The 19653-nt window shown below is 39.1% G+C and overlaps 1 protein-coding gene across 19 annotated transcripts in view; it reads right to left on the bottom strand.

Moving 5' to 3' along the window:
- Positions 1 to 19653, bottom strand: part of DLGAP2 (DLG associated protein 2) — a 468772-nt gene that overhangs the window by 132138 nt on the left and 316981 nt on the right. The window lies entirely within an intron of this gene.

The following is a 19653-nucleotide window of genomic DNA, read 5'->3' as shown; positions in this document are numbered from 1 at the left end:
AACATGGTGTTTTTATACCTCTTTTACTTATTTATATAGGAACTAGAATAATGTAGAATCCTTTCTGCCTCCATGAAAAGAACAGTATTTGCAGAGCAACATTTACAATTAATTAGCAATGAAAGACGCTACCGAATTTTATCCTTCAGCATTATGGTAAATCGTGTCATGCTAAAGAGACACAGGAGAAAAGTACAAATATGTGAAGGTAACTTTCTTTTTAGACTCACTAAATCTGATGACATCAAAGCAATGTGCAATTGTTAGTTAAAAAAATGTGTACGGGATAATGAATTTCTTTGTCCTTCTTTCATCCCCTCCCCCCAGGCTGCTGAAGCTTTCCAAATGGTCATTGTCTGAAACCAAACCCCACAGGAAAAGTGAGTGTTTATTTGTACCACTGTCATTAAACAACCAAGGTAGAAACATAAACTAATCTTTTTAATTATATGGATTGTGAGGATGTGGACATGGGAGATAGACTTTGATTTGTCTGGATAATTCGCATTTTTACATAGAAAATAAATATAGCTTTTTTACATCCATTCACAAAAATACATTAGAACATTTGACGGAACACTGTACACAGAGTGTGAGTAGAGATCTTACAGCTCTGCTTCTGTCATTTGGCAGACCCAACTATTGTGCCTCACCCAGTGCTTTGTGCATTCCCTGGTGCCTGGGAAAACAAGGATGCAAACCAGCCATACAAGCTCTGCAGGCCAAGCACTCTGTCTTTGTTCTTATTTTCCACCCATTATATGCTGCCAAATTGCTTTGACAGAGCTAGCTATCTTTTAATAGGTTTGGTAGGTATTATACAGTTTAGTCATATGCACTGATGATTAATTAAGCCAGCTCATATCTGAATTTCAATTCAAATCTAAGGAACAATATTAAATTTTGTCCTTCTCTACAAGATGAAATAGAGGATTAATCAAATGATGAAATAACAGAAGATCTTTTTCTTAGTTTAAAGGGATGGAAATTAATAGATTGGCTCTGATTGGTGACTCTGTACTGTAAGAGTTATTTAAGGATCCACACACTTGAACTGTACTATAGTATTATTTTCTAAGTAATACCTTTCATTAGCACAATGTGTGTATTTGCATTATGTCAAAGAATTAATATCAAGCCTAAAAAGGTAATATCGCCTGTTGTCCTTGCATGGGAGAGGCGGCCAATAATTCAGCACTAGAAAAGTTTAACATTGAACTTTCTAGACGTTTCCATAGGAGCCGCACAGGACTGAAGTAAGCATATATCAGAGAAAAGTCCCTGAAAGAGTTAGTCAACAAAATGTCAGTTTTAACTATATTGGAAACTACAAAAGGAAAGAAACCCACTTAATGCATATGAATGTTTTATTATACTCCCTGTTACTTGGTGTGACCTAGATTTTAGAAATTAGATACAAGACTCAGGCAGCCTTAAATATGGACATCAGTAGAATCAGCTGCTAGGAGAGGTCTAGAAATTATCCAGTATCTTCTGTTCTTCACTGATAGCTTCTTGGTTGGTCAGAAAAATCCCTTCATGTTAACATGGTAATGTTTTCGAACACACCAGAGAAACAGACTTCTGAATACTTTCCGAGCTGTACCACCATCTAAAAATCACAGACCAGTCAGCTGATTTCTGTTTGAATTTCTACTAGGGCTTGACACTGGTGACAACACGCCCTGACAGCACATGGTGCAGCACAAAACCCTGTCATGCAACAGGCAGTAATCCCAGTCCTCAGCAGCTGGGGCCTGGTGGCAGCACAACCTGCTCCTTCCATTCCCGCTCTGAATCCCCCAACACAAGCCCTTCCCTGATCCCCTCCCGCTCCTAAGGCAGCCCCGGGGGACTGCAAAGTGACACCCCCCAGCCCAGTCTCTGCTGGGGACTTCCATTTGAGAGTCTTTCCCTGCATTTAGTGGCACACAGGATACTGACAGTGAAAATCACCACCCCACGAAGCAGCCCTAGCTTCAGATTTCATTATTTACTTTTACCTTTCAGAAACAGATCCCAACATTTATTTTCTCTGTGCTATGCTCACAAAGCCCAGCAGTGTGTAACCAGCTGCAAAACGCAGGTAACTGGTTGAAATTGCAAAGAGAAGGTTTCTAGGCTTTCCCTGTACAAGTTGGTGCAGCAGGTGACATGTTAGCTTAAAAGAACATCAGTAAACTTGAACAGATCTATTTTTTAAGGTCTTTTTTTTTTCCTTCTCCCTGATACCAGCGTGACATCCACCTGGGCTTTCAGAAGTAGACTGTCTTACTGAAGTCTGTGCTGTTGCAGGCTAAATTCTTGAAAAGGGTTAAACACATTAGCCACTCTATTCAAGAAAGGAACAGGAGTGAAAAATGCAACTCCTTAGACCAACCTATCCTCTGGGCAAAACATTCATATCAATCATTAAGGAGAACATGCTCTACCACTTAGAAGATGACAGGGAAAAAAAATTCCAAACTCCATCTAAAATTTATTTGCCAAACAAATCCAAGTCAGTTCTTTGAAGGGGTGACCAAGGAAACAGATGATAGAAAGGTGATGAAATCAATCTGTCTGTATTTCAACCAGGCTTTTGATAAGCTGTCATATGAGAAATTGGTGAGGAAATGAGAAGACAGGAACAAGCACTATATTGACAACATTGATTAAAAGCTGGCTGTCAGCCCAAAACAGAAAGTGTTAAGTATTTAAAGTAACTAGTTAAAAGCTGGAGAGGCAGAGATCTTGATGTTGCCATGTCCCAACATCTGGCTTCATCCTGAGACTTTTTTACTGTATTTTACATAAAATTTCTTAGGATTTATTTCAAAGGAATAAAAAAAATAGATGCAGGAAAAGCTTAAAAAGGGGGACCTGTAACTGCTATGACTGCTACTGTAACTGAGAAAAGTATCTAGGCTCCACACATGTATTTATGTTCTCCTGCTATTTTTACTTAACAGCATTATTCTTCCTCACACTGCAGAAGTAATTCTCTCTGAAGACTACACAAGGAGACTTGAAAAATGGGGGAAAATATCTTTTGAATTCAGCAAAAATAAAAAACAGGTTATTGAAAATTATTTTTATGATTTAGGATCAGGACCATGTTGTATATGCTGCATATGCTGCACAAAACACTCAGGAGGACAAACCGTAAACTCTTTCATTGAAGTAAACGGGAAATCCACACATTGGTGTTAATAAAATACACACAAGCAGATTTTATTCCTGCTCCCTACTCAAAGATGTCCTAAACTAAAGCCCAGGCAGTGGGGAATCTTTTGCATGTCTACAGAGCCAGCTGAAATCCAAAGTGCAGACAAATATAAAAAATTCAGGACAAACTTGGGATGTGCTACAACTTCAAACAGAAAGAAATTAAGTGAAGAAACGTGACATTGTTGAGATTCAAACTAAAGCACGTGTTTCTGCAAAATCTCTCTCACTTTGCTCCCTTTGTATACAATTCTTCATTTAATTCTCTGCAACTGCAGCATTTCAGTTTTTAGACATGTTCATAATCCAGGATAAGATCTTCTATGAACTGTCAGTTTTTTAATAACATATATTCAGTTTACGTTCAGACTTCAAGTAAAATGGGAAATCTAAAAAGATTAAAGCAATTGTGACAGTCTAAATCAAAGAAGTGTACTTGTCTAGAACAAATATCTTCACTTTTTCCTATCTTATTATTAATAATACACGTATAAAGCATATTAAGAACTACAAAACACACACATGTCACACTTCTTTCACTACTGCAGTGTTCAAAGTAACTGGTGGCTCACGAACAACAGCTTCAAAAGCAGAGTGAGGATACACTTCCCACTACCCCAGCAATACAAACAGCTTTAATCTCAAAATGGTAGATTTACAGAGGTATTACTTACACATAAAAATCTAATTAATATCCTGAAAGACCCATGTACAATGTAGTTTTTTAATGTACATTTCTACAACTGAAAAGATGGTGGATGAGAAAGTTATTTCATGTTCATGATACAGAAACTTCCGAAATTGATCTAGCTCAATACATGGAAGTCATTAGACTACCAAAAATGTAATTTTTTTCCCCTCCCCTACTCTTTGTCCTACCGAATACAGAATCATAGAATCATTTCAGTTAGAAGAGACCCTTAAGATAATTGAGTCCAACCATAACCTAACTCTTGCACTATAGACCATGTCCCTAAGAACCTCAACTACATGTGTTTTAAACACCTGCAGGGATGGTGACTCAACCACTTCCCTGGGCAGCCTGTTTCAATGCCTGACAACCCTTTCTATTAAGAGGTTTTCCCTAATATCCAATCTGAACCTTCCCTGCTGCAATTTGAGGCTATTTCCTCTTGTTGTAATGCTCATTGCTTGGGAGAAGAGACCAACACCCTCCATGCTACAACCTCCTTTCAGGTAGTTGTAGACAGCAATAAGGTCTCCCCTCAGCCTTCTTTTCTCCAGGCCAAACAGCCCCAGTTCCCTCAGCTGCTCCTCATCAGACTTGTGCTCCAGACCCCTCACCTAATGAGAAACGGTTCCCTACCAGAGTCACATGGAGCTACCACAATCTAAACAGATACTATCAGCAGCAACACAAAGGTTATTTCTGTTTAAAAACAAAGGAATAACTGTGACAACTCTCCCACAGTAAAACTGGCAATGTCTGGTAGGTAAGGGTTCTGATTATATTCCTTGTGTGTTTTATTGTTCCGCCTGCCTTTCTTGACTGGCAGCAGGGAGGAAGGAGAGAGGCAGCTCTTTCTCATGACTGTATAGTGCCCTCGTCATTAGTCATGACAGTCCTGACTGCGAGCCAAGCTGCTGCCCGTACACGATCCTAAATTCCCTGAGCTCAGTGCAGTTACAGTGACCTACATTTAATGCAGAATTTCTGTGAGGAAGCAGTACCTTCCATCAACCCTCAGCTGTGACAGCGCTTCTTAGTGGGAACAATTTCAAACAATGACGAAAGAACAACTTCAACTTTTGAAAAATCAAGGTAATACCAGAAATAAAGTACGTTATATTATTGTCCTGATCTTTCTATGTGTGCTTATGACACTTTAGGATAAATATATCAAAGTGCACGAAGAGCTTGTAAGTAATAATAATATGAAACAGATATGAGTTGTTCAGCTTGTTTCCTGGTGCAGAAAGCTGGATGGAGTTGACCAAATGAATATAAGGATTCAGCTCAAATTATTACAAAAGCTTTTTCAGACAAATTACTCTTTTGACCTTTCATTTGGGTGCTTCACTTTCCTGTACATAGTGCACAGGGAGTCACACTGTTAATGAAAGGCTTTATGAAAGACAATTAAAAGTAACAATGTAAAAAAAAAAGCCTAAACAAACATTAGACCTGATGAAAAACATTGAGATACTTTTCTTTTAAATAGTGTGCACCTGTTTTTTTTAAAAAAAGATGGCTCAATCATTTTAGTCTTTTTTAGTCCTTTTAGTCCTTTTTTCTTTTAAACAAATAATTCCATCCTTAGTTTCTGTTTAGGGTGATTCCAGCTGGTACATCACTTCTGAAATATGAATGTTAAACCCTAAAAGAATGAATATAAATCCTCCTCCACAATTCAGCAGGACTTTAGGAACAGAATTATATTGGCCTTAACACATAAAGGTAAGTGCTTATATGTGACTCAGAACTTCCAGAACCATCTCTAATCCTATATGTCTTGAACACCTCTGAATTTCTAGGTGAATGCATACAAGCACATGTTTCTTACAATGTAGATAACAATGTTTTTATAGATTCTTTATGAAAGAGATTGTCCTATAGGAATGAAATTTGCTGTAAGCAAGTTTCAATTTGATGAAAACAGGAAAAATCGTTCCGTAAACCAGCTAAGGTACACACAGGGCAAAACTGGTGTTAGTGAATATTTCTCAAAGCACCAGAGCCTATTTTTGTGGGCACGTGTTTATATTTCTTTCATGTTTTTCACTAGAACATCTCAATACTAATACGACATCTACTCTGTCTGCACTAAGAGATGGGTGGACATGGACCCAAATCTACCTTGATACTTTTTATAATGCATATTTAAAATATTCCATGTGTTTCTAAAATTCTTTTGAGTATCTTGCTTGGGATCCTGGTCTAAAGCATTACTGCCTCACCCCCATCTGAATTCTCTCTGTGAAGAGTAGTATCACGAATATCTGTAGTGAAATCTTGTAAATTTAATAAAATGTTACAGGTTAAGGTTTAAACTACAGTTATTAATACTTAAGACGGTTCCTTAATACTCTACTCTGCTGTTGTTCTCGCCAGTGCCTCAGTAATGTAAGCACATTTGTTTGACATCAACTTGGGACTTCACCGAGTCTCATTTAAAACCTAGAAACATTGATGGGACTATTTTAATTGATTTCAATGTTCTTGGGATCAGCTCTGTAGGAATTTAGCTATATAATACTGCTTCTAGAAATAATCACTTATTCATCCATCTGAAACAGCACTCAAACACAGAATGAGAGTGTCTGTATATGAAATATCCAATTCCAAAGACACTTTGAATTGAAGTGGAAACAGATGCATAGCCAGAACCATTCGAGTATACTGACTAAACACTAATACTATACTGGAAACATACTGTTTTCAGTGAGAATAACAGAAACGCAATGCATTAATATTCATGGATATCACATGTATTATTAGTGTAATTAACCCCTCTCCATAGATTCATAACCATGGGTTTGGATAGGTGGACTACCCATTTTTATGGTGGACAGAAAATCAACTGAACAGCTGGGTTTGCAGTGTTGTAATCACTAATAAAAGGTTCAGCTGGTGGCTGGAAACCAGTGGCACCTCCAGAGGTTAAAACTGGGGTCAGTACTGTTTAACACCTTCATTAATGTCTGGATAAGGGGACAGAATCTACCATCAGCAAAAGTATCAGTTTAAGGGGAAAGATCAGTACACTGGTGATTATCCAGAAGGATGTGACAGGCTAGGGAAACAGGCTGATAATAAACTCATTATGTTCGAGACAAATGCCAAGTCCTGCACCTGGCACATAATAACCTCCTTCATGGCTGAGGTTGGTGGCCAATTGATTGCAAAGCAGCTTTGCAGCAAAGGACCAGGGGTTCCTGGTGCATGACAAGTTGTGTGTGACTGAACAGGGCACCCTGGAGGGCTGTCAAACACTGGAGCAGTTTTTCCAGAAAGACATCTCCATCCTTGGAGATGCTCAGAACTTGAATCTACAAGGCCCTGAGCAAGTCTAGGTTGGTGTTGATTTGAGCAGGACCTGGACCAGATGTTCTGCAGAGGTCCCTTATGATTTGTATTAGTTTGCGATTCTAGATGTTAACAACATGCTCATAAAAATATGGAATACCATACTTTTATACTGATGATTACAAAGTATTAGCTCTGTTGCATACCACATCAACTTTTTCCATCTTTTATAAGTAAACAGAGTTGCACTTGAATATTCCTTTGTAGCACCATAGCCAGTTCAATTTTCACTCCAGAAGAATAAGATGATGTATTTGTCTTTCTTAAAGCAAGAAATAATTTTGCAAGTCTGACACTGCAACAATGAAAGGACAGCATGCTCACAAGCCAGATATATTCTAGCTAACAAGATATTTGCTAGCATCTGTTTGATATGATTTAGTGACTACCCTCTGCATAGAGATAGCACACCATTCGTAGCATATGCTCTTTGCTCAGTATGTTTAATAAATAGATTGCCTTCTGTTCATTTGATGACACAAATTCAGTTGACTTAAAAAATGGCTTTGTATACCCTAAGAAAATATAACCTTGAATCATTGGATTTAGTCAACAAAACATGGCATTTTTTTGACAATATAATGTAATTAAAGGGTATATCTCTTGAGTGTACACAACTACCTGGAACATAAAAGTTTACTGTACTCCTTTCCTCTGCTAACTGACCTGTTTCCCAGTGAACCTCTCCAGGAAACTCTCCTTACCATGTTTTCCTCAAAACTGCTTTTTTAGCACCCCATAGATTTTTATTACTTGCATACTGAATGTGTGGCTGCACTTTAGTTAACCTGAAGCCTTTGAAGAGAAATTAGAGACTCTACTGTGCGGTAGCTTGGAGGCAGCAAAGTTCTTTGCTGTGGAGATATAATGTGTGCTTGTGTTCATGTCACAGCATCTGTATAAATATCAAGCTAGTTCTCTGCTGTACATTGACAATTTTCTGGCTCTGCATGGTATTCCTTCTGTCTGTCACTATATTCTAGGTGTCATCTTTCCCGCACTTCCCATAGTTTCTCTTTACTTTGTCTCCTTTTGTTTTTCTGACTTGCAACAGAAAAGAAGTGAATGTACGCTATTATATGACACAATGAATGTGGTTTTATATTGTCTTCATTTTTGTTTGTAGTTCCTGTTGTTATTTTACCGTCAGTCATTCTAATTGTCCTTAATGCAATAAAACTATATTTATTAAAAAAGAGAGCAAGCCTTGCTACCTACTAGGAAGAGGTGATCCTTTAATACCAACATCAACCAATTCGGTACAGTATCACCACCCAGCAACTGAATTTCAGACATTACCTATATCCAAACAAAAAAAGAAAAGTCATGGGACTGAAAGCAGCCTTTCTCTGAAGTGCTGCTACTGAAGCTCTCTACTACTGGGGCATGCTCTGAAGCTCTTCATTCTCTGAGCTCTCCTACTTTGGATGACAGCTTTTCTTTAATAAAACTCTATATGAAAAAGCCAAATAAAATGAGCTTTAATTCAGCTGCAGTGGTGTTTTTCCTTGATTCTGAGGAATTATGATGTCTCCGCTGAGAAACAAAGTACCAACCGTGATTAAATTTCATCTAGCCATATTGATAACTATCCTCCAATGGTCTTCCTTATTTCAATTAGATTTCAAAGGCACAACAGCAAAATTGCTGGCTCTGAATATTCTAAACAGGACATATGTCACTGTACAGATTTTGAAAGTTGATGGAACACTTGAGTTAGTTTATTTGCAATACAGAACTCTGAATTTGTCTCTTTCAAGAGTTTATTTTTGTTACACCAGTCATTCGAAAACATCTCATTCACCTGCTGATGATACATAAAGCAACATAATTTAATTGAGATCACAGCTTTTCCCTTTGAGCACATGTCCAAATCCTGAGGCACATAAAGACTCCAAAGACAAAAATAACTTAACACATTTGAACATCCAGTTTCTATGGAGACAAATAAAAGTAAAATGTCTAATGTGAGTTCTTATTCAGCCTGATGCCTTACAGATTAGAAGCACTTCACTAAGCCTTAGGGACAGATATTATACACTAACTAAATAATTAAATAAATAAAATTATAAAAAAGAACCACCCCAAATCCTAAATCCTGTGTTTCAAATATGTACTTCTGTATTCTAGTTGCGTAAGAATTACCACTGGCAGTCAGTTCCTGTTCTTCTATTCCCACCCCACATTACAGGCTTATTGATATACTTGAAGTATAGTTTGTGTCATTTTCAATAGCAAAATCTTTTTGTTGAAACATGAGAAAACTCAAAGCTCAGGACTTCAAGGCCTCTAGCCTTCACTCCAAGGATTTAGAGGATAATAGCTACAGAGTTAACTGCTACAGATGCCTGATGTTGCTAGGTCAAAGTAATGAATGTTACATGAACTGCCTGACCTTTTAAGCCAGGATCAGCAAAAAAAAAGGCCTGCAAAGCACAGCGTCATGATTAGAGCTGTAGAAGTACTCATGAGACTTCTTTCAGGGAACTGGATACAGAGCCCAGTTTTTAAAAGTGCATTTTAAGTGGCACTCTAGTAAGTTTTAAAGATCATATTTGAAGAGGTGCTGCTCACAATTATCATCAGCCTTAATGGTGTTTTTTGAATCCTGTGCTTCTGCAAGGTTTATTAGTGAGCCTAATGTCTCAGTCAGCTCCTCCTTCACACAAACTGCAGGTAAACTACAACAAGAGATTATCAGTATTGAGGGTCTCTACAAAGCTTTTTGCAAAAATGCAGGCTCTGATGATTATGTCTGAGCCAACTTCTACACAGCAGCCATGTAAATTGTCATTAGCACAGCACTGGGCTTCATCTCAGTTCCCGGCAGGGCTTTATTAGCTCCATACTGTATCACACTAATTATGACTACATGCTTTTTTGGCCTGAAACTTGCTCACAAATGACCAGCTCAGAGCCTGAGCAGAATGAATTCAAGCATGACTGAAAATACAGACATATAGAAGAAACACGAATTACAGTGCAGGAGCCAGCCTCAGCCACCTTAAGTTGACCTAACTTACTTGATTTTAATACTGTTAAGCTTTTTTATCCACCTGAGGATCTGCCAAATGTTTTGTGTTAGAGAGGGTCAGGTATCTGCTCAGCTAACATTTGCTATGCACAAAGATTGCAAAATGTATGAAAGAGCTGGGTACAGCTGGGTGTGATGGACAGAAATCCTGTTGCCTGCTGAACTGATGCTTGGGCAGAGATGGGCAGGAGTCAGCCCACGGGTGTTCCCAGGTGCAGGTACCAGCACCAGGTCCCTGTGCCACTGGGGCAGCTGGAGGGTCAGCCTCAGTCACTCCCAGTGTGAGCTGCTGTCACACAGCTCTGGATGAGCATGAACTGATCTTCACAGAATCACAGAATCGACTGGGTTGGAAAAGACCTCAGAGATCATTGAGTCCAACCCTTTGTCCAACTCTAGTCCATTTACTAGATCATGGCACTAAGTGCCATGTCCAATCTCAGTTTAAAAACCTCCAGGGACAGCGAGAGTTGCTTCTTCCTGAGAGTCGCTCTCACCTGTGCTTCCAAGCTTCATTGTCAATGCCATGTGTACCTCGGCCACCTCCACCAGCAATGAGTGTCCTTCATAGCACCTCAGACATTGGATTCTCACTTAGCAAAAGCTCCATTTGTCCAGCTAAGGATTTGCTATGCTGCAGAACCACCCAAGGGAGACTGATCCCTGTCTTCAAACAGTACAGATGCATACCCATGGCACAGTGTTACAAACATTTACCAGTCAAGCATTATTCATACTAGTTGTCTGCAAATGCAACTTCACTACCTATTCTTATAGTCTTATTTATGTAAGTCTTATTTATACTTTTAGTATAGAATGCTAAGAAGATCTGACCTGTGCAATCAGGCTGTCCATTTGTCTGGCAGCTGGCAGTTTCCCCACTGACCAACTCTGAACTCAAGGGCTGATTTAAAAGAGTAAAAGAATTCCTACAGATAATTTGTGAAAAACAGGAAACTAATAGAGAAATGCACAGTAGTGCGTGCCCTGCAGCAGAAGCCAGCCATGCCACCAGGACTGGCAGAAGCCAAGTGTCCACCTGGCACGTGGGCATCAGCCTGGCAATGCTCAAACAGTTGCAGGGTAGCTACAGCCTTGCTCCTATATGGGCTGTTATGTGGGACAGTAAAGGAATGCTGGGAAGTGGGAGATGACAAGTCAGACAATGAACAGAATTCATGGGAAATTAGGCTTCAGTATTTCCATTTGCCCAAATAGGAACTCATTTTGTACATGTTATCCTGCTCATCAGTTATCCTGCTTAATTAAATTTGCCTGTGTACTTAAATGCATTACCAATTCTCATAAAGAGTAGTTGATGGAAAAATAATTTTACTTACCCTTCACTAAACTCCACAAGAAGAGATTTACGTTATTTGACTAGAATACTACCAAAATACCAGCATACTTCCAAGTACTTCAGCAACCTTACTTCCTGAGCTTTTCTTGCATTCTTATTTGACTCAAGATTCAACTGCCTAAATGAATCTTGGCAAACTGTGTTGAGTCCATATATAGACAATGTGGAGATGAAGTGCTATTGGGTGAACACGGTGCTATTCATCTAATCCTAAAACAGACATCCTAAATAGGTCAGATGAATCATATCCTGAAAGTACTTTCTTCTCTCTGTTTACTGTAAAGTGAGGCTGGGGTAAGTAGCTGTAACACAGACACCTACAATGTAAATACTTAGAGACAGGTAAAATGAATGTCACCTTAGAAATTCAAATGTGGAATCAGATACTTAATATAGAAGTAAATCATGCCAAAGTTCCTACAGTGAAATTCCTTAAAAACAAAAAAAAAAAAAAAAAGAAAAACTCATTGAACTTGAGCTGAATTTACCTTTTTCTTTTTTTTCCCCTAGAAGTAAAGCAAAAGTTCAAATCAGTTTTTCAAAACTTCTTGTTTTATGCCTCCAATACAGAAGAAACAACCCCCCGAACAGCTGAAAGCACAAACTTCCGCATCCATCTGTGGCACAGTGGGAAGAAACACCCATAAGCTCCCACCTTCTCTAGTCCTTTGCATTTGCTGCACCTGAACTTTATCACTTTTAACCCAGTTCATTTTGCCTCAACTGAGCAAGCTGCACAGTTGTCTACCATTACTTAGCAAGACTTAAAATTATCTTTTAAGAAAAAAGAAACGTAACTGCAAGCAAAAGAAATACGACAATCAATTCTAGACTGTGGCTACTAACAACAGTTTTCAGCACCTAGGCTGATTTTTTCCTACTCTGAACCCTTCCAGGAGGTGACTCGTACATGCAGGGACACTGACTCACACACCTTACACCACAACACCCAATGAGCCCACGGACCATAGCTTTGATTGCCCATCTGACACATAGCACTGATCCCGCCTGAGACCTGGCCCACAGATCATCTGGAGCAATAGCTGCTCAGCATGGGCTGAGCCTCCCATACTGCTGAATAACTCAAAGCTTGGAGGCCAGGGCACAAACACTGGGAAGGCCACTGTCCTCACATTTCTCACACCTACACGTGTGCAGATTGTGGTGAGGCTCACAGTCAGATCTGCAAACTCAGAAGTGAGAGCCTCCAGCATCCAAGGTCCTGCCACAGGACCTGCCACTGCCTAACATGTGGAAATCAGCTTACAGAGCTGACCTACTTGCTCAAAGGGTGGCCCTGAGCTGCACTCATACTTACTTCCATGCTAAGGTCTGGTAATTAAAAACACAGACAATTCAGCAAGGTGATTTTTAGGGATTCTGAACTTTGTCAGGGTTTGAGAACAATATGTTTCCATAATAATCCAGAAGGAAGTTGTACGAAGACTGGTCAGGAACCTCTACAGATTCATAAATTTCTATTCTTCATACTCTTCAGAAATATTAAGAATATATGGGCTACTATGAAAAGAGTTCAAGATGGCAATAGCATATACTTCTATCTTGTCCTAACATATCCCAAATTTTATCTAGCATTCTTTGCATATCTAGCACTGATTGGAAAATAGATTAGACTTCAGTTATATAACTATAAAAAAGTACCTTAAATCTTTTAGCGTACTCTATTTCAAGAAAAAATAGTTTGCTTTATTGTTTGAATTGACTAAGGTTTTGTTATCCATTTGAGAAAGCTCCTGTTTACAAAATGTATTTTCATCTCAATAAATAAAAAAAGTTGCCTTCAAAGACATAAAAAGCTTGAAACAATCACATCATCATCATCATCTCCCTAATTCTTATTGCAGACATGCCTCCTATTGCATAACATATTGTGTTGGAGAGGTTTGCAAAAGACCATGCAAACTATATGCAATATTTTAAAGACTAACCCCTAAAATACAGAAGACGTCAAGAACACACAGACAAGCTATGAAGCGAAACAGCAAAATAAGAACACATTATGCGACTTTTTAGAGTTTATGAGGAGTGAATAGTGTAACATCTATTCAAAGCATGAAGTTCACTAATATCATTAAAATGTGTGACAATCAAAAAACATAGCTATAATCCACCTTGGCAGAAGTTAGTACGCCAAGCAAATCCTGACCCGGGAGTCCTGCCACTTTCTTAATTGGAACAACAACTGGGTTTGCTTTAAAGAATGGAATTTATTTCTCATCTTAAGTGATACCAGTAGACAACAGAAAAATCCGAGCAGAAAGACTGCAGAAATGACTGGAAAATAGATGCAGCTGTAGAAAAGTTCCTGGTGACAAAACTTATTTAATGGAATGGAATCAGATCATGCAAGGAAACATGTTTATGGGACCATGCAGGAAAGGCTTTAAAGCTTTTCTTAAAAAAGAAAAAAAAGGCAAAAAAGCACAGGGTATTCTGAGTTAGATCTCCAGAAAGCTCAATATGTATTAGAGAGAGAGGATGAATAGGGTTACCCTGCTGGTGTGCTGGTGCATGGGGGAGAGAAATAGCAGAGCACTGTATCCATTTCTCAGCCGCTGTAAAGAGTCATGGCTCAATTAAGTTCAAAGGCACTACAATAAAGTACAGCAGGGGAAGAACTGACCCAAAGTTTTGTGTAGGCCTAACAGGGAAAACAGTTATCTGATGGCCACAGAATGCAATAGTCAGAATGAGAGAATGTCCCTGTGCAAGTACAGACTGTTGCTCAAGATTGTCTGTATGGGCTCTCTTTACATGTTGTGCTGGTTTGGGCTGGGATGGAGTTAATTTTCTTGAGAGTAGCTGGTATGAGGCTATGTTTTGCATTTTTGCTGAAAACAGTGTGGATAATAAAGGGATCTTTTAGTTACTGCTGAGCAGGGCTTGCACAGAGCCAAGGCCTTTTCTGCTTCTCATGCCACCCCACCAGCAAGTAGGCTGGGGGTGGGCAAGGACCTGGGAGGGGACACAGCTGAGACATCTGACCCCAACTGACCAAAGGGACATTCCATACCATTTGACATCATGTTCAGCATATAAAGCTGGGGGAAGAAGGAAGGGAGGGGATAGTTGGAGTGATGACATTTTGTGTTCCCAAGTAACCCTTTGGTGTGATGGAACCCTGCTTTCCTGGAGATGGTTGAACACCTGTCTGCTGATGGGAAGCAATTAATTAATCCCTTGTTCTGCTTTCCTTCTGTGTGGGGCTTTTGCTTTACCTCTTAAACAGTTCTTATCTCAACCTGTGAGTTTTCTGACTTTTACTCTTTCAGTTCTCTCCTCCATCCCACCGTGGGGAAATGAGCGAGCATGTATGTATGAGAGGGATGACACAGTCCTACAACAGGAGAGGTTGGATAATTACACCTACAAGGAGGAAAGGAAAGTTTGATTACTACTAATCTTTTCTGCTTGTACAGTAACAAAGATCCTAGCAATGACCCACAAAATGCTTGACAGCACACCGTGCAAGTCTTGTGTCAGAAGATGCCTTGCTTGCCCAAGAAATGAACTTGTTCTGGGAATCCTTCAAGATGTAGACAACATAGTGAACCTAGAAGACAAATTATCAAGGCAAATGGAAGCTCAAGAGTTTAGAGAAGATAACCACTCTCTTTAATGAGTTTATTCCACACTATAAGATTACTGAAACATAGTATCATTTTAAAGGGCAAACTTTTTCCTATATTTACAAGTTAAATGTGTTAGTGAGTTCATCTCCATATTCATAAAGAATTGCTTTCTTCTCATAATATTTATCAATTTTGCTTGAATCGCATGCTTGACATAAATACAGTGTTCCAGGGAAAACAGCTTTTGCTTGGCTGTTTCTAGTCTCTTGCATGTAGATAATCCTCTATTTATTTAGCAACTACATAATTTGATAAAATAATATCATGGGGAAAATATGAGTTTCAAATTCCAATTTGTCATTTTGAGACAAATAAAGCACTTTTTATTGAGTAAGAAAGGAACAGACACAGTGGGAGCATCTTACATGGTGCGGAAAGCGTGTTACAAGAATGCAGGTAATTCTCTACGGGGAAAAAGCAAATATTTGGCTGGATTCAGTGAGAATGTTTTATAAGGTATAACGGGAAGTCAGGTCCTGGATAAAAGTCATGAGGGCTTGGGCTACAGTTCTGAAGTTCATTTTAATATTGATTATTTTTGGCTACACCTCATCTCACAGTAAAAGATTATAGGAAGGGGATAGTGAAAGGAGGCAGGTAGAGTCTTAATTACAACATTCAGAATAAAGAATGTTTGCTTAGATTATTTGCATTTTCCTGCAACCATAGGTATTTAAAACATCAGCAATGGGGATATAAATCAGATTTAAAGGTTGATATCTTCTTGATTATGTTGCAATTCAAAAATTGCTCAGTTAATGATTATGAAAGGTATTGCTATGGAATGGTGTATTATTTCAGTGTTTACTCCTGGGGATTACTGCCCAATACTATCATTAAAACAAAGCAAAAACCTGATGGTGAATGAAGTATAAACATTGCTCTATTAGAATAAGATGTCACAAGAATTGTATCTCAAGCGCTACATAAAAATTTGTGAGCTACTGTTCCCATAGCAACAGGCAACATAATTTAGCTAACATAGCTGCTTTCCATTCTAGGGACCTGTTGTCATTGCAGTTTACAAAATACAGAAGCAATTCTTTCTAAGACTCTGACACAGTAAACAGACAAAACACTGGAAACATGTAGAGGAAGGTATAGCTTTCATTTCAGATGCAGGCTAATAAAATGCTTCTTTCTCTTCTCACCAGGGATTCTCTACATTCCTCAACCCACCAGGTACTAATCCCATTCTTCTTATGGTGCAGGAGATCAAGTGACAGGCACCTGAAGCTGGCCTGCCTCTGCCTTAGTCTGATTCTTTCTGGAATGTGCAGAAGCAGCTTTGCTGGCAGATTCCCTTTCTGTCCTTCCTCCTCTCAGTTACCAGAATAAGATTCACTTCGATGCAGAGAGTCAGCACAACAGATCTGGGGCACCTGTTAAATCTCAAATTGAGCCTACACACAGTTACTAATTTAACGTGCTGCTGACACCCTCCAATAGCTGTAAGTCTTTTGCTTCCCCAATGGCTCTGTGCATCTCATTATTAATCTGAATCACTTTGAAAGTGCTTTTTTTAAAAGATCTGGCTTCATAGCTCTCAATTACAAAAAAAAATCTGTAAAAAAGTTTAAAAATAATAACTTGAAGAGACATCAGAACTAATATTCTCACTAACGGTACTCTGAAATGTCACATTTGAGGAGCTGTGGTCTAAATGGATAGATCAGGGGGAGCATCATCCAGTTCTATCTACTGGAAGTTGCGAGTTGCCAGCCTGCAATCCTTGCCCTGTGAAGAACAAGTGTGCCCAGGTGGTCAAGGAGGCCAACGGTATCCTGTCCTGTATCAAAAATAGCGTGGTCAGCAGGACAAGGGAAGTGATCCTTCCCCTGTACTCTGCATTGGTGAGGCCACACCTGGAGTATTGTGTTCAGTTCTGGGCCCCTCAGTTCAGGAAAGACATTGAAGTGCTGGAGCGGGTCCAGAAAAGGGCAACAAGACTGGTGAAGGGACTTGAACACAAGACCTATGGGGAGAGGCTGAGGGAGCTGGGGTTGTTTAGTCTAGAGAAGAGGAGGCTTAGAGGTGACCTCATCACTCTCTATAACTACCTGAAGGGAAGTTATAGCCAGGTGGGGATTGGTCTCTTCTCCCAGGCAGTTAGCAATAGGACAAGGGGGCATGGGCTTAAACTCTGCCAGGGGAAATTTAGGCTGGATATTAGAAAGAAATTCTTTACAGAGAGAGTGGTCAGGCATTGGAACGGCCTGCCCAGGGAGGTGGTGGACTCGCCGTCCCTGGAGGTTTTTAAACTGAGATTGGACATGGCACTTAGTGCCATTATCTAGTAAATGGACTGAAGTTGGACCAAGGGTTGGACTCGATGATCTCTGAGGTCTTTTCCAACCCCGTCGATTCTGTGATTCTGTGTGATTCTGTGATCTCACACTATTTTCTCAGTGACGCTGGAAGAATTCCTTTTGGAGGAGAGAAATCTAATTGATGTCAGCAAATGAATCACCACCTGTCCATGGGTTACGATGCTTTTGAAAGCAAGGGGTGGGGTACTGGACACTGCTTTTGATAGACCCCATAACAAAGTGCTGGCTCTGTCTAAGTCCTGCTGTGCTGAGCCCCTGACAGGGAGGCTAAGGCACTCACCTCTTCACAGATCTTCCTTCCTGAACAAATATATGGAAGGTAAAAACACTAAGCTGTTAACTTCACAGCAAGAATTAGTTATGCCTGATGTTAGGACGCAGATAATTTATCTGACTTCAAAGGTATTTTCTCATTTTGGTGAGGTCAACAGCACACCAAAGACAGGAACTGGCACCCGTAGTTAGAAAAGTAGCTGTGGTGCTGTAGGTAGGTAACACGAAAATTTGACAGCGGCAATTCAGGGATCAATGTGTGAGATGCAATATATGCCACTCATGAACTTCACCTAAAAAACATGTGAAAAGTAACCATGGCAGCTAGCTGTTTTTTTCCAACTACAATCCAACGCGTGCCTGTTTCCAGACAAAGATGCTGTGACACAGAGGAATGATCCTCCACTTCCACATCCATCCGAACAAATATAGAGAACCTGCCTATTATTTCATTCATACCAACAAAGTATGTACAATCTAGCACTTCGATGAAGGCTTAAGTGTTCAGCTGATATAAAAAAGAAAAAAGCATTATACCTACCACTGTAATTATTAAAACATTATTATCCTGCAGTTGAACATACACAATAAATGAGCATTGGGTTATGCTACTTAAATAGTGTGTTAGCCTTCACTGTCCTACAGTACAAACTCTGCAATCCCCTCTCGCAGATTCAGTCACAGCAATTTCAAGTTCTTGACCTGTGAGGCACGCTGAGTGTGCCTACCAAACTAGAAAGAATAGTAAATAGCCTCTTTCTGTGAAAATTGATTTGGTGTTAACTACCAGAATAGTAAAAAGTCATCTCCATATTAACTAACAGTGCCAAGTCTTGCATGAAATTAACCGTACATACACAAGTCAATGATCTAGATAGGTAAGACTCACACAACCACATCCAAAATGTCTGGTTATAGGAATAACAAGGATATTTAGTTAGAGGTAGAGATAGCAATGGAAAACATGGGCTGCTCTCATCTCTGATCCCTGTGATCACTTACTGGGCTCAGATCTGAATCAAGAAACAGTTCTAGAACTATATAAACTCCCCTCCATTTAAGTTCTATCATCAGGTTATTTAGAGGTAGTAGACATGGCATATGGCATTTTAACTTTGAGTAGTATTACTTAATATATTCAGAAGATTACGTTTATTATCAATATTTCTTCTTGCTAAAAATCATGTAACAGCAACTAAATACCTGACTCATGATCTCTGCAATATATTAAACTTCTATGCAGTTTTTGTTGGCATGTAGAGAGTTATCTGAACATCCATTCAACTTGGCGTAGCTTTCGTAATTCAAAACTAAGACTGTTCACTTCAAAAGAAGTAAAAACCTTAAGGTCAGAAATAAATATAAATGTAAATAATGTAATAATAAATTTAAACAATATTCTGAGGTGATATCGTTTTAGGGAAAACAATCGCTGAGAAAGCAATACTTAAGAATAATTTAGAACCACAATATAGAACTATTACTTTTAAATCTTTTTGTTGCTTAGACAAACAGCTAAAATTCATAAAGAAGTGCTGCTTGATCACTTAACTGGCCATTGAGGATCATAATGGTCATGATTAATAATGTGCCCTAGAAAACAGATACATATAATAGGAAAAGATGTACCAATACGAACTACTTATTTTGTAAGATTTTCTAGGCATGACCTTGAGCTCCAAGCTGGCCTGAACGTGTAACTAAGGGGCAACTCCAGACAGTGTGTAATCACAGGAAATAGAAACTTT

Source organism: Columba livia, chromosome 3, assembly GCF_036013475.1.
Source record: "Columba livia isolate bColLiv1 breed racing homer chromosome 3, bColLiv1.pat.W.v2, whole genome shotgun sequence".
Taxonomy (NCBI): domain Eukaryota; kingdom Metazoa; phylum Chordata; class Aves; order Columbiformes; family Columbidae; genus Columba; species Columba livia.
Note: the sequence above shows the minus strand (reverse complement) of the source record. Positions and strands in the feature narration are given on the sequence as shown.